This window comes from Loxodonta africana, chromosome 2 (assembly GCF_030014295.1).
Source record: "Loxodonta africana isolate mLoxAfr1 chromosome 2, mLoxAfr1.hap2, whole genome shotgun sequence".
Lineage (NCBI taxonomy): Eukaryota > Metazoa > Chordata > Mammalia > Proboscidea > Elephantidae > Loxodonta > Loxodonta africana.
The window spans coordinates 40,192,000-40,204,425 of NC_087343.1; positions in this window are offsets into that span (position 1 = coordinate 40,192,000).

Genomic DNA, 12,426 nt, shown 5'->3' on the forward strand with positions numbered 1-12,426 from the left:
CTCCAGAACTGTGAGAAAATATAATTCTGTTCTCTGAAGCCACCCACTTGTGGTATTTCTGTTATAGCAGCTCTGGGCTGCTAACATAGTGTTGGTGAGATGTAGTCCAGTTGCTTAAACCGTGGGTAACACTGAGATCGGGAATGTTTTTTTTCCTTTCGTGTCTACTGACCCAAAGAAGAACAATTCATTAAAAAAAAAAAGTATACATGTGTATGTATTATATATATATACATACACACATAGTGAAATCTGTGTAATAGCCAGAATTCGATGGGACTGCCTTGTTTTTTCGAGCCTCACAAGTTTTCCACATTTGACAGGGTGCAGTCTTACCACTTTTCTATCCCTCTTTATTGGTGAAAAATACTCGAGTTTTCCTTCTTTCTCTGACAGGTTTCCACCTTACACAGGTTCCAGCTTTTGCAGGTTTCACTATATATATATGTATACACACACACATATAAAATTTAATCTAGTTTAGAGTTTTGTGTTACTTTTCCTTAGAGAGTTCTATTCTGCTGCTTTTAAAATTAAGAATGAGGAAACAAATAATTCTGTACCTTTAAGGCAGGCAAAATAATCCTGTCCTAGTTAAGGTATATATATATATATATATATATATATATATATATATATATATATAAACCCATTTCAATCAAGTCAATTCTGACTCATAGCGACCCCACAGGACATCGTAGAACTGCCCCACAGGGTTTCCAAGGAGTGGCTGGTGGATTTGAATGGCTGACTTTTTGGTTGGCAGCCTTACCTCTTAACTACTGTGCCACCATGCCTCTCTCTCTCTCTAGATATCTATATCTATCTCCATATCTATATATACATGCATATATCTGTATATACAGACACACACATATACTTAAAGACAATATAAGTTGGAAAAATGTTTAGAAGCTTTGTGGTTTAGACTTAGCTGGGCTAGAATAAATCTCTGGTTTGCGGCTTAGGACTATTTGAAACAGTTCTGACAAAAATTGTAAGGGCTGTGTAACTAAAAAGCTGTAGACTAGCTACTTCAAGTCCATGCAAGAAAACCACAGCCCTACAGCCTTTCCAAAGATACTGTGGTAACCATAACACCCTCAGAAGCAAATAGACAACAGGAAGCTCTTTGTTGGCTTGTTTGCTATTTTGGTTGGGGAGAAGTAGAGAGAGGTTTGCAAGTTTATGGAAAACAGGACAAGCTTTAAAATGGGTGTATATTTTGCTTTCGTTAGTCATTTGCAAAGCTTAAGTACTGAGATTCAAAAATTGCAGTTGAGAAAAACATCCTGTGTAGAGAATCAAAAGCAACAGTATTTATATACTTACTTTGCCTTATTTTCTGTTTTCAAAGACTTAAACCTCATTCCAGTTAGGATCTAATAGGATGCCACTTGGAACAATTATATGGTTCAGAGCAGGTATCTGGATTACTCAGAAATATTTAAAGTACACTGTCACTGTTGGAGATTATTTTCTTCTAAGAGGCATCAATTGTTTTATTTACTACCATTATTTTATTTACTGGTAAGAAAAAATTAAATTATGATTTCCCCCAAATTTTAAGATGTATTTCAAGTTTAAAGATGTTAAAATGTGTAAAAAAGTTTGTCTTAGAATTGAAGATATATGGTAAAAAGAAGATAACCCATCAGACTCTATTAACCAGGACGGTATACCAGATAGGAATATAAAAGCAGAGATTTTCCTAGACAACTACAGATGTAAGTATGTAATATGAATATTAAAGAAAGCCAAAGCAAGAGTTTAAGTACAAGGTAATGAAACAAAGTGCCCAGTGTATTCTAACCTTTATTACTTCATAGAATAATTTACATTTAAATGTGTTTTAATCAAAATAATGATTCCAAGGTAGTTTTTACCAAAGCCAACTTGGAAATTGAGTATTACATTTTTTTTTTTTCTTGGTAGTCCATTATCAATTCTCCAAATAATTTAGGATATATTTTCACAGCATTTCAAGAAATACATGGAATAGAGAAAAACCTGGAGAATTAGAGCCAATGAAAAATTATAGCAGAAAGTGAACCTGAACCATTAGTTTAAAAATGAGTAGAGCAGAGAAAATAAAAGTACTTGAAAAAAATTAAATTGGTGATAATTAAACTATGAATATTAAGATAGATAATTTTTTTAAAAGGATGAGGATTGAACATTAATATTTGACTTCACGTTTTTAAGAAAATTAACTAGAAAGTTCTATTCCAACCTCCAAGTATTATGGCTCTTCATGATTCCAAAAACCAAACCAAACCTGCTGCCTTATAGTCGATTCTGACCCATAGCCACCCTATAGGACAGAGTAGAACTTCCCCATAGAGTTTCCAACGAGCGCCTGGTAAATTTGAACTGCTGACCTTTTGGTTAGTAGCCATAGCTCTTAACCACGGCGCCACCAGGTTTTCCATTCATAATTAGAGTGAAAATAAATAATACACTATCCAGTTCATTAAAGATCTGCAGAACCTTAAGAATTTCCTGAAGAATTTTTAAGGAAATTATTTATTTGATTCTTTACACTAACAGGGAGGGGATAGCTCTTTACTAGTTCTATTCAACCTAACCAATGGAGAGAAAGATCCCCCAAACCTCTACTATGTCTGAAGATTTTCCCTTCAGGCAATAGTTTCTTTCTTTTTGTTTTTAAATCTATAATATCATAATCCCCCATGTGTCTGTCAGTTTGTCACACACTGGGGGCTTTAAGAGTTGTCAGGAGGGATCGGACCCTGGAGAAGGACATCATGCTTGGTAAAGTACAGGGTCAGCAAAAAAGAGGAAGTCCCTCAACGAGATGGATTGACACAGTGGGTGCAAAAATGGGCTCAAGCGTAACAACGATTGTGAGCATGGCGCAGGACAGGCAGTATTTAGTTTTGTAGTACACAGGGTCGCTATGAGTCGGAACCGACTTGATGGAACCTAACAGCAATAATATCGTAATACAGTTCTAACAACATCCCAAGACTGTTCAAATTTGGAAAAATTCACATGAAACTGTGGGGATCAGGAAGGCACACAAAATGGATAAAATTTAAAAGGCAGAATTTCAGAGCCTGAAGGAAACACGAAGATCATTTTGTTCAATACACTTATGAAGATGAAAACACAGGCTGAACAAAGATTGTTCAAAATCCCACAGTTTATTTGTTCAAAGGCTGGTTATTGGCAAAACGAGGCTGGACTGATTCCTTTGCTATGTTGAAACACAATAACCTTCATGAGAAGTTTCTATGGATGAGTATCAATTTTGGGTGTGTCTGGAAATGTATACTGTGTAGGTGCATAGGTTGAACTGGATATCACAGATTTTAGGCTTCCTGAAATAGGCTTTTAGGTGGGTGTACATATGGATGTACCACGTATAGCTGGTATTTTAGTGGAAATCATCTGACAGTTCTAGGTGGGGATTCTGAGGTTCTGTTGGATCTCTAGGAAATGGGGGAGGGAGAGCAAAAAAAATGTGCTCTAATGGCATATCTTGCAGCCAGAAATGAGGGAAAGGGTTGGAGAATTATTTCGTAAATTCAATGTGAACAAATTTGGGTAATTGAAGAAACAGCCTGGATTGCCAATGTGGGTAGGACTATTCATGAAAGCACTAATTATCTACTCCAGTGCTTCTCAAAGAAGCCTGAGAGGGAGTTACTTGGGAGCCTTCTTTACATTCTGAATACTAAGCAAGGAATAAATCATAAGGGTAAATTTTGGCTCCAAAACAAGTTCTAAATTCACTGGAGCAAGACATTTGTTTACTTGTGCAAATTAGGACTAGGTAGGTTGTTTTAGTCAGTGAGGTTTGTTACGATAATGGGTGCAGAATGTCAAATCACAGAGACAGTTAAAAGTAGTGCTCATGGCCAAGGTTGACTGATTCTGAATTTGGACTTCACCACTTAATTGCTATGTAGCTACAGGTGAGTTACTTAACCTCTCAGTTTCTCAGTTTCCTTATCTATAAAGTGGAATGATCATAATACCTACCGGATAGGGCTGTTGTGAGCATGGAACGTCATGTAATTTATGTAAAATGCTTAAAAGAGTGCCCAAGGCATAGTTTCACTCAATAAATGTCAAGGATCATCACTAGGTGGAAACCCTGGTGGCATAGTGGTTAAGAGCTATGGCTGCTAGCCAAAAGGTCAGCAATTTGAATCCACACAGTGCTCCTTGGAAACCCTACGGGGCAGTTCTACTCAGTTCAATAGGGTTGCTGTGAGTTGGAATCGACTGGACAGCAACGGGTTTTTACTTTATTTTATCATCACTAGGTGCGTTTTAACAGTTTCTATGAAGTGTTGGTTTGACCTCATAGGACTAAAAATAACAGAATAAAAACATGACAAATGTAATAATTATTCAAATTGATTTACATAAGGGGTTGGCAAACTTCTTTTGTAAAGGGTCAGATAGTGAATATTTTTGGCTTTGTGGGCCATACAGTCTCTGTCGCTATTCAACTCTGCCTTTGCAGGGTGATAGCAGCCATAGACAATATGTAAAAGAATACACATGACCATGTTCCAATAAAACTTTATTTTTAAAAACAGATGGTGGGCAGAATTTGGTCAGCTGACAATTGTTTTCTGATGCCTGATTTAGACAATTATATACTGCTATTGTCCAGACAGAACTATCTTCTGGAAACAATAGGTAAAATTTGTGTTTTCTGCTTAAAATTCTTCTTTATTATCTGCGTGATCGGCTTTTCCTGATTACCTTATGTAAAGTATACTACACACACACACACACACACACACAAACATACACACACCATTCGTTTTCTTCATAATGTGTATCACAATTTCTAATTATCTGGTTTATTTATTTGTTTACTCGTTTGTTTTCATTGTTCTTTCACTGGAATGTAAACTCAAATAGGGCAGGACCCTTAATTTTTACAACAATGACTAATCCACAGTAAAAAAAAAAATCCACAGTAGCAGGTCTATAAATGTTTACTAAATGAATAAAGAATTAGGGACCACAAAGACTAAACCTGTGAAAACTGGAATCAGTGTAAGGCAGAAACTTGTCAGAAAAGGAAAACTCAAATGTTTTCCACTAATAGAGAGTAATAGAAAAGTGATAAGACTTTGTCCCATCAAATGTGGAAAATGTGTGAGGTCCAGAAAAACAAGGCAGCCCTGTCGAGCTCCAGTTCTCACAGGCTTCACTGTATGTTCTGACAGTTTACTACCATAAATTAAGTTCTACTCTCAGTAAAACATTTATGTATTCCATGAGTTTTTCATGTGAAATTGTTCACTACTGACTAGTAAATATGCACAAGTAAGCCTGTGCTTGCTTACCTGGCTTACTGGGTAATTCCTCCCTGTCAGGGATTGTAATTTTGAAAAGAGGGTTTAATTCTGTAGGAAGGTTCTATGGGGTTGAGAGAGAGACAGATGCCAGCCACACCTAAAAGCAGAATCTTTGTTGTGGTGAAAAAAATATGAAATTGTTCACTACAGATGGTTTGGTAAGCAATGTAAGCACCATGCTTACCTTGCCTGTTGGATAATCCGGCCCTGAAATATTCATTTATTTCTAAGAAAACTGATCTATGTATCTGCTTTTAATATGCCAACTCTATAAAAAAGGGCTTTCTTTCCAAAATTCATGGGTCCAATCATGTTCTTTTTCTAGCCTATCAGTTTAGTCATTGCCGTTGATTGAAATCATGTGTTCTGGAGAGCTCTTGAGTTCTCTCACCTCTCCCACTCATTATTAATCCATTTCTATTTAAGGCACCCATTTCATTTCACATTCTCCTTTGTCTTTATGTGATGGCACCAACTTTGGAAAGTCTGGGAAAAAAAAAAAAAAACAGGCCCCAAATCAGATACTTTCTTCTTTCTCATTGGCCTAAGTTTAGGGCTTAGCCTGGTGTCTTACACACAGCAAGTGCTTAATATGTGTTTGTAAATGATCAAATGAGTTGTATTAGAACATTCTACAGTAAGAGTATGAGGAGAAAAGAGTATATTCTAAAAATACAGGTCAAAGCAGGGAAGCAGGTAATATACGTGTGGTGTGGGCACCAGAAAGAGAGAATAAGAAAAATGCAAAATCAAATTTTGAGGTAATTTTGGCTTTGACTTTTACAGCATTTACAAAAGAGAGACGGAGTTCCAGGAATAAAAAAGAGCAATTGGAACACTGTGTCTATCAAATTACCATATGCATATTATTTACCAGCTTTGTGAGACAAGAAATGGATCTATTAGGAGAATAATGCTCATCCCCTTGTATTCGAGATAAAATATCTGCCTGGTCCAATCACCCAGGAATGACTGTGATGGGCTGTGGAAAGCTAGATCTCACATCGGCCTGATCCAGCAGGTACAGAAAATTGATTTCATAAACATTTTATGCTGGTAATGGAGTACAGACTCTCTGACTGATCAGAAATATTTTTCTGTTTTTTTCTGACACTGATTGCTGAAGCATTCAGTTTGCCCTGAGGGTAGTTTAATAAAAGAACAAAATAAAGACAAGAAGAGACACGTTTCTCTTCGGTGTCTGCTTCTCCATTTGATAGAATCATGTCAAGAAAAAGCGGACACCACCTAATTCATGTCAACTGCAGCACTGGTAAAGGGAAGAAGTCCGCACTCTCTAAAGCTCTTAGAGCCTTAGGGTTGGAAGAAACTTTGGAGGTTGCCTACTCTTACCAAATGCACTCATAAAACCAAAAAAAAAAAAAAAACCAAACCTGTTGCCACCTAATTGATTCGAACTCATAGTGACCCTACAGGACAGAGTAGAACTGCCCCAACAGAGTTTCCAAGGAGTGCCTGGCGGATCCGAACTGCTGACCTCTTGGTTAGCAGCCATAGTACTTAACTACTACGCCCGGGTTTCCAAGCGCGCCAAATATTAAGGGTTTTTAAAAACTCTGCTTGAGCGTTTGCATCACTTCTGTTTCTACTCCATCATGTACACACCACTGCTGTTGCATTATTGCTGCTTTATAAAATGTGTCCATCTTGCCCATTATGAGCACCTTGAGGTCAGGGTTCTTAGTTCACCTTTTATATCTCCCAAACTTTGGAGACTGCCTGGCTCATGGCTTGCCCTGAACAGATGTTTGTTGAGCAAATGAAAGAATAAGTAAAAGCTTAATACTTCAAAACAAAATCCATTCCTCTTTGTTAAGAAGTGTTTTCTTAATTATAACTGTGTAAAAAACCATAAGGCACAGCCAACCTTTCTATCTATCAATGACACAAGCAATTGGAATTGAGATAGGAAAATAGTTTCACCTCCACCCAGCACATTAATTATTTATATGAACTTTTAGTTGCCCAAATTTGGATCATGTCCTAAAACTTACAGGCAATGAGAGCCTGATGATGCTAGGTTAGCTTTCATTTCATGTATGCACCTCAAGCGCTGATGCCACCCGTCTGTTTGTGGAGGCTTGCACGTTGTGATGATACTGAACAGGTTTCAGTGGAGCTTCAACAAGAAAAGGCCTGGTGGTCTACTTCTGAAAATATTACCAATGAAAATTCTCTGGATGACAATAGTCCGGTCGGCAACCCATCATGGGGATGGCATGGGACTGGGTAGTGTGGCCCTTTAAAAAGTATTGGTGAGCATCAGGCTTTTCAGTCACCCAGCCTAAAAGCCATTTCAATTTTGAAAGCAAATTTGGTTATACTCAATGTCTAGGGTACTGAACCCATCATTAAGAAAGCCAGCTGGAAAGCTCAAATTCTGGGGCTACCACTCTAAGGGAGGGTTTTGTAGGCAAGACTATAAGTGAGTTCTAAACCACATTGACATCTGATTGACTCTTTGGGTAGTTAAGAAAAATATTCGGCAATGAAATAAAACAAAATAGTTGCCCTAGGCTAGTTACCTCACCACTCACTTTTCCCAACTATAATTAAGCCTAAGTACTACACATGTTGAGTAAACTTTTCCTGATAATAGTCAGAGGAGGAGCATGGAGCAGGAAGATGAGTCGTGCATAAACAGCATGTTCTGTGGGTGTTAGAACAGCTGGGTTCCATACTGAAATATTTTTCAAAATATAGTCAATGCAGCTGTTATTTGAATACTGTTGAGTGGAGAGAGATTTCTCTCCAAATTAGACTCCTAATTAAGCACGAATGTTTAAATTGGACTGCATAAAATGTCCTCATTCTACTGATGAAGTGAACTGATTCACAAAGAACCTCCACAAATTCTAGTACAGTGTCATCATGAGCTTCGAATCTAGAGTGATAGAATTATTACAAAGCTAGCGTCACTCAGTCACTGCCAGAGTCCAGCCAACCAGTCAGTCAATGCATGCATTCAGTATGACATATTAAGCACCAACTATTTAGAAGGGGGAGTCCCTCAGTGGTACAAATGTTTAATACACTCAGCTGCTAACCCAAAGGTTAGCAGTTGAAGTCCACCCAGAACCTACCCAGAGGAAGAAAGCCCTGGCAATCTATTTCCAAAAAATTGGCCATTGAAAACCCTGTGGAGCACAGTTCTCCTCTGACACACATGGGGTCACCATGAGTCAAAATTGACTAGATGGCAACTGGTTATATTTAGAAGGGGCTACACTAGCTCCAAGGGTGGAGGACACAATAGGGATTATAAGCAAACGAAGGATCCCTGGTGGCACAGTGATTAAGCTCTTGGTTGCTAACCAAAATTTCAGCAGTTAGAACACACTAGCCACTCTGTGGGAGAAAGATCTGGTAACCTGCTTCCATAAAGATTACAGCCTTGGAAACTCTGCCCCATAGGGTTGCTATGAGTCGGAATCAACTCAACAGCGATGCATATATGCAAATAAACTAAATACAGTTCTTGCCGTTCAGGAGCTCACAGTGTTGGGGAAAAACAAATCAATTGCAGTACAAATTAGTACGTGTATATGTGAGTATGTTTATTTTATTCATAACGTACCTCTCTTGCAATGTGCACAGTATTTTAAAACATCAAAGATTGAGCTTCTCCCCTAAAGGCCTTTGCATCCTTAAGAAGAGGCATAATTTAACAGATCCCTTTCTCAAACACTATTGCACTCAGTATAAGGGTGGCAACTGTATTTCCTACTTAAGGATTAGAAGAATGCCTCAATGTCTCCAGCATGTATGTGCCATCATTCTAACTCCTCCTGAGAATATGAGATCAGGGACATGTGCCCGGAGTGGGCCACCACACATGTTACCAATGGTTTAGAAATGTGGAAATTTAATTCATGAGAAGATGGAGGCCTCAAAATATCTAGGCTGAGAGTGATGAATGACAGCCCCAATGTTTCTCTGAGATTAATACTTCTGCCGAGCAACTGTTTAATTACCCGGGCAAGCAGATCAGTTTTTTAAAAAAATCTAGTCTATGCTCTTATTTATTCCCCCTAGACCTTTTCTTGAGGGCAGTGGCAGAATTCTCACCTTCCATGTAGGAGACCTGTGTTTGATTCCCAGCCAATGCACCTCAGGTGCAGCCTCCACCCATCTGTTAGTGGAGGCCTGTGTGTGGCTATGATGCTCAACAGGTTTCATCGGAGCTTCCAGACTAAGATGGTCTAAAAAGAAAGGCCTGATGATCTACTTAGAAAATCAGCCAATGAAAACCCTATGGATCACAACAGTCCAATCTCCAACTGATCATGGAGATGGCGCAGAACCTGTCAGCATCTTGTTCCTTTGTGCATTAGGTCACCAAGAGTCAGGGGCTGGCTTGATGGCAGCTAACAGCAACAGACCTTTCTGAAGCAAGGCTTCTTTCATTCCTTTGCAAAGGAGTTGGGGAAGAGGAGAGGAACAGAAAAGTGGAGATGTCCAAGTGGCCTGGGAAGAAGAAAGGACATATCTTCCTCTGTCAGCCACTCCTCCTAACCCCTACTCCTATCCCTAAGCTTTTGGAGACCCAAATGGGAGTGGATGTTAGGAGAAGAATAGGATGTTGATTTGAGTTCCAAATGCCTCTTTCCAACATTAGCCCATCTGCTTAGCCACTGAATGTCCGTGCCCTTGGTCCTACCATAGGCCACTGATTCTTTCTGTTTTGCAATTTTTTATATCAACTCAGCTAAAAAGTACAGCAAAGCTTTAAGGTAGTAGTGGTTAGAAAATGATTGGTTAGATTTGTGATTGGTCCCACTCCCAGGACTGTCACTTTTCTGCTGCCCATTACTGTATTGATAAGCCTTCACTAAGATTTACTGCTCCCTCTAGTAGGGTCACTATGAGTCAGAATCTACTTGACAGCAATAGGTCTAGAAGCATTGTTCCCAACTGTGCCCACGTGATAGCACTGCTTCATTTCCCTCTTCATTTCTGGAAGCATGCAGTGCCTTCTCAGGTTCATGGGGGTCTGCTATCATTCCCATTTCAGAAATTATTAAGCCACAGTTTAAAAATGCAGATTTCTTTCCCATGTTGAAATTAAATGCAAAGAAAGTTGGATCATTTTTCACTCAAAGTAGATGTTGATAATCAGAGAATTTAAGTCTTGGGAGGCAGAGTTTAACTGGAGGCTGAATGGGAATAGGATTCATGATAGCTAAAAACTGTGATTGTGATCGTATGATGGACTCAGGGCTGGTTAAGAAAAATGCTTTTGTTGACATCAGGCCCCCCAAAGGGATAAATCCCAAACCAGGACAGGCAAACTTAAACCTATCACAATTTAATAGAATCAGAATATGGAAGAGATTTGTACTATAGCTGACAAATGGGGCCAAAAAGAACAAAAAACAAAGATTTGTCAAAAATATGGCACTTCTTAATGGAATAACCAGATGGTTAAAGGGTGGGAACATGTCAGTAAATTTACTATGGTGGAATTGAAAGAAAATTGCTCTTAAAATTTTACTAGAACAATATGTAAAATACACTTATATTTACAATACAGAAAGGGAAATAATAAAGACGTGATTACAGATTTGATTTGTCTAGTCATTTTGGAAGGAATAAAGTTTGAAAGGTGTTTTGACTAAATTCTCTGAAAATATAGCACCAACTTAAGTTGGGCAAATTTACAACTTACTTTCCTTAATATTTCAAATGATTTTTTTCCTTAATAGCAGTTATTTTCACCTTAATTATCTAGAAAATTGCTTCAATCTCTACTTCACTTTGTGAAGCTCAGTCTTTTGATGGGGTTCAACTATTCCTTGGATACCATCAAAGAATATTCCAACTATACAATCTGGGTTGACCTTCTAGGATATGAGGTTTTTGAGAATTTGTGATGTTTTTTGGAATTCCAATAAAGGGAGTGGAAAGTTTGGCTCATATTCTTTCTTGAGAAAATAAGCTTAATGTTATTTTCTTAATAGCCACTGCTTACTGAAATTACCATGTGACATGAGATGGGGCAAGGATGGAAAAGTATGGAATCTGGTGCTGGACAGATTTGGGGTGGAATCCCAGCTTCACTACTGATTGCTCATGTGAACTTAGGCAAGATTTTCATCTTATTAGGTCTGGGTTTTTCATTTGTAAAATAACAATAAGAACATTTACCTGATAGGGTAGTTGTGAGGATTAGTAAGATGCTATAGGTGACCAGCTGACATATAATACATGCCCGACAAATATTAGTTCCCTTCCTTCTTCTCTCAGAGAAGTGAGAGCTCTTAGAAGCCATTTTTTTCAAACCTTGATTTTACAAGACAGAATTTTTTTTTCATTAACATTTTCTAGGAGTTTCATATTGCCACCAAGGGAATTCTTAGTTTCAAATTTAATTATTTGTACTTAAGAAATTATTAAGGCCATACTACCCTGAACAAGCCCAACCACATCTTATCTTGGAACCTAAGCAGGGTCAGGCCTGGCTAGTACTTGGATGGGAGACCGCCTCGGAACACCAGGTGTGGTAGGCTTTAGAGAGGCCCTGGTGGCACAGTGGTTAAACATTTGTCTGTTAACCAAAAGGTCAGCAGTTCGAATCCACCAGCTGCTCCTTGAAAACCCTATGGGGCAGTTCTACTCTGTCCTATAGGGTCACTAGGAGGCAGAATCAACTAGACAGCAATGGGTTTTGTTTTTTGGTTTAAGTATTTGTACTTAAGCATGGAAAAGAAACAAATTAAAGGTATCATGTATATCTGAGGATTTTAAAGTATACATATATACAAAGTTTTAAAAACACAAGGTATACACATAGAATGTACATACATGCAGAGTTTCTTTCATGTTTGAGGACCAGTTATTCCTCAAAAGTTTTAGAAAAATGCAAGAAGGTGGCCTTGAAAAGTACAGATTTGGGCTATAATAATAGTGCTTTGGACTCCAAAGCACCAAGTAAGTGAAATTGTAATCTTTATTGATCATGGTGTATCTAAAATTCCTGGAAGTCTCAATGTTGAGTTGCTTAGTAATGTTCCCTTTTGGAATAACCAATCTGCAGTTCAGTTTACATCTAAATAAC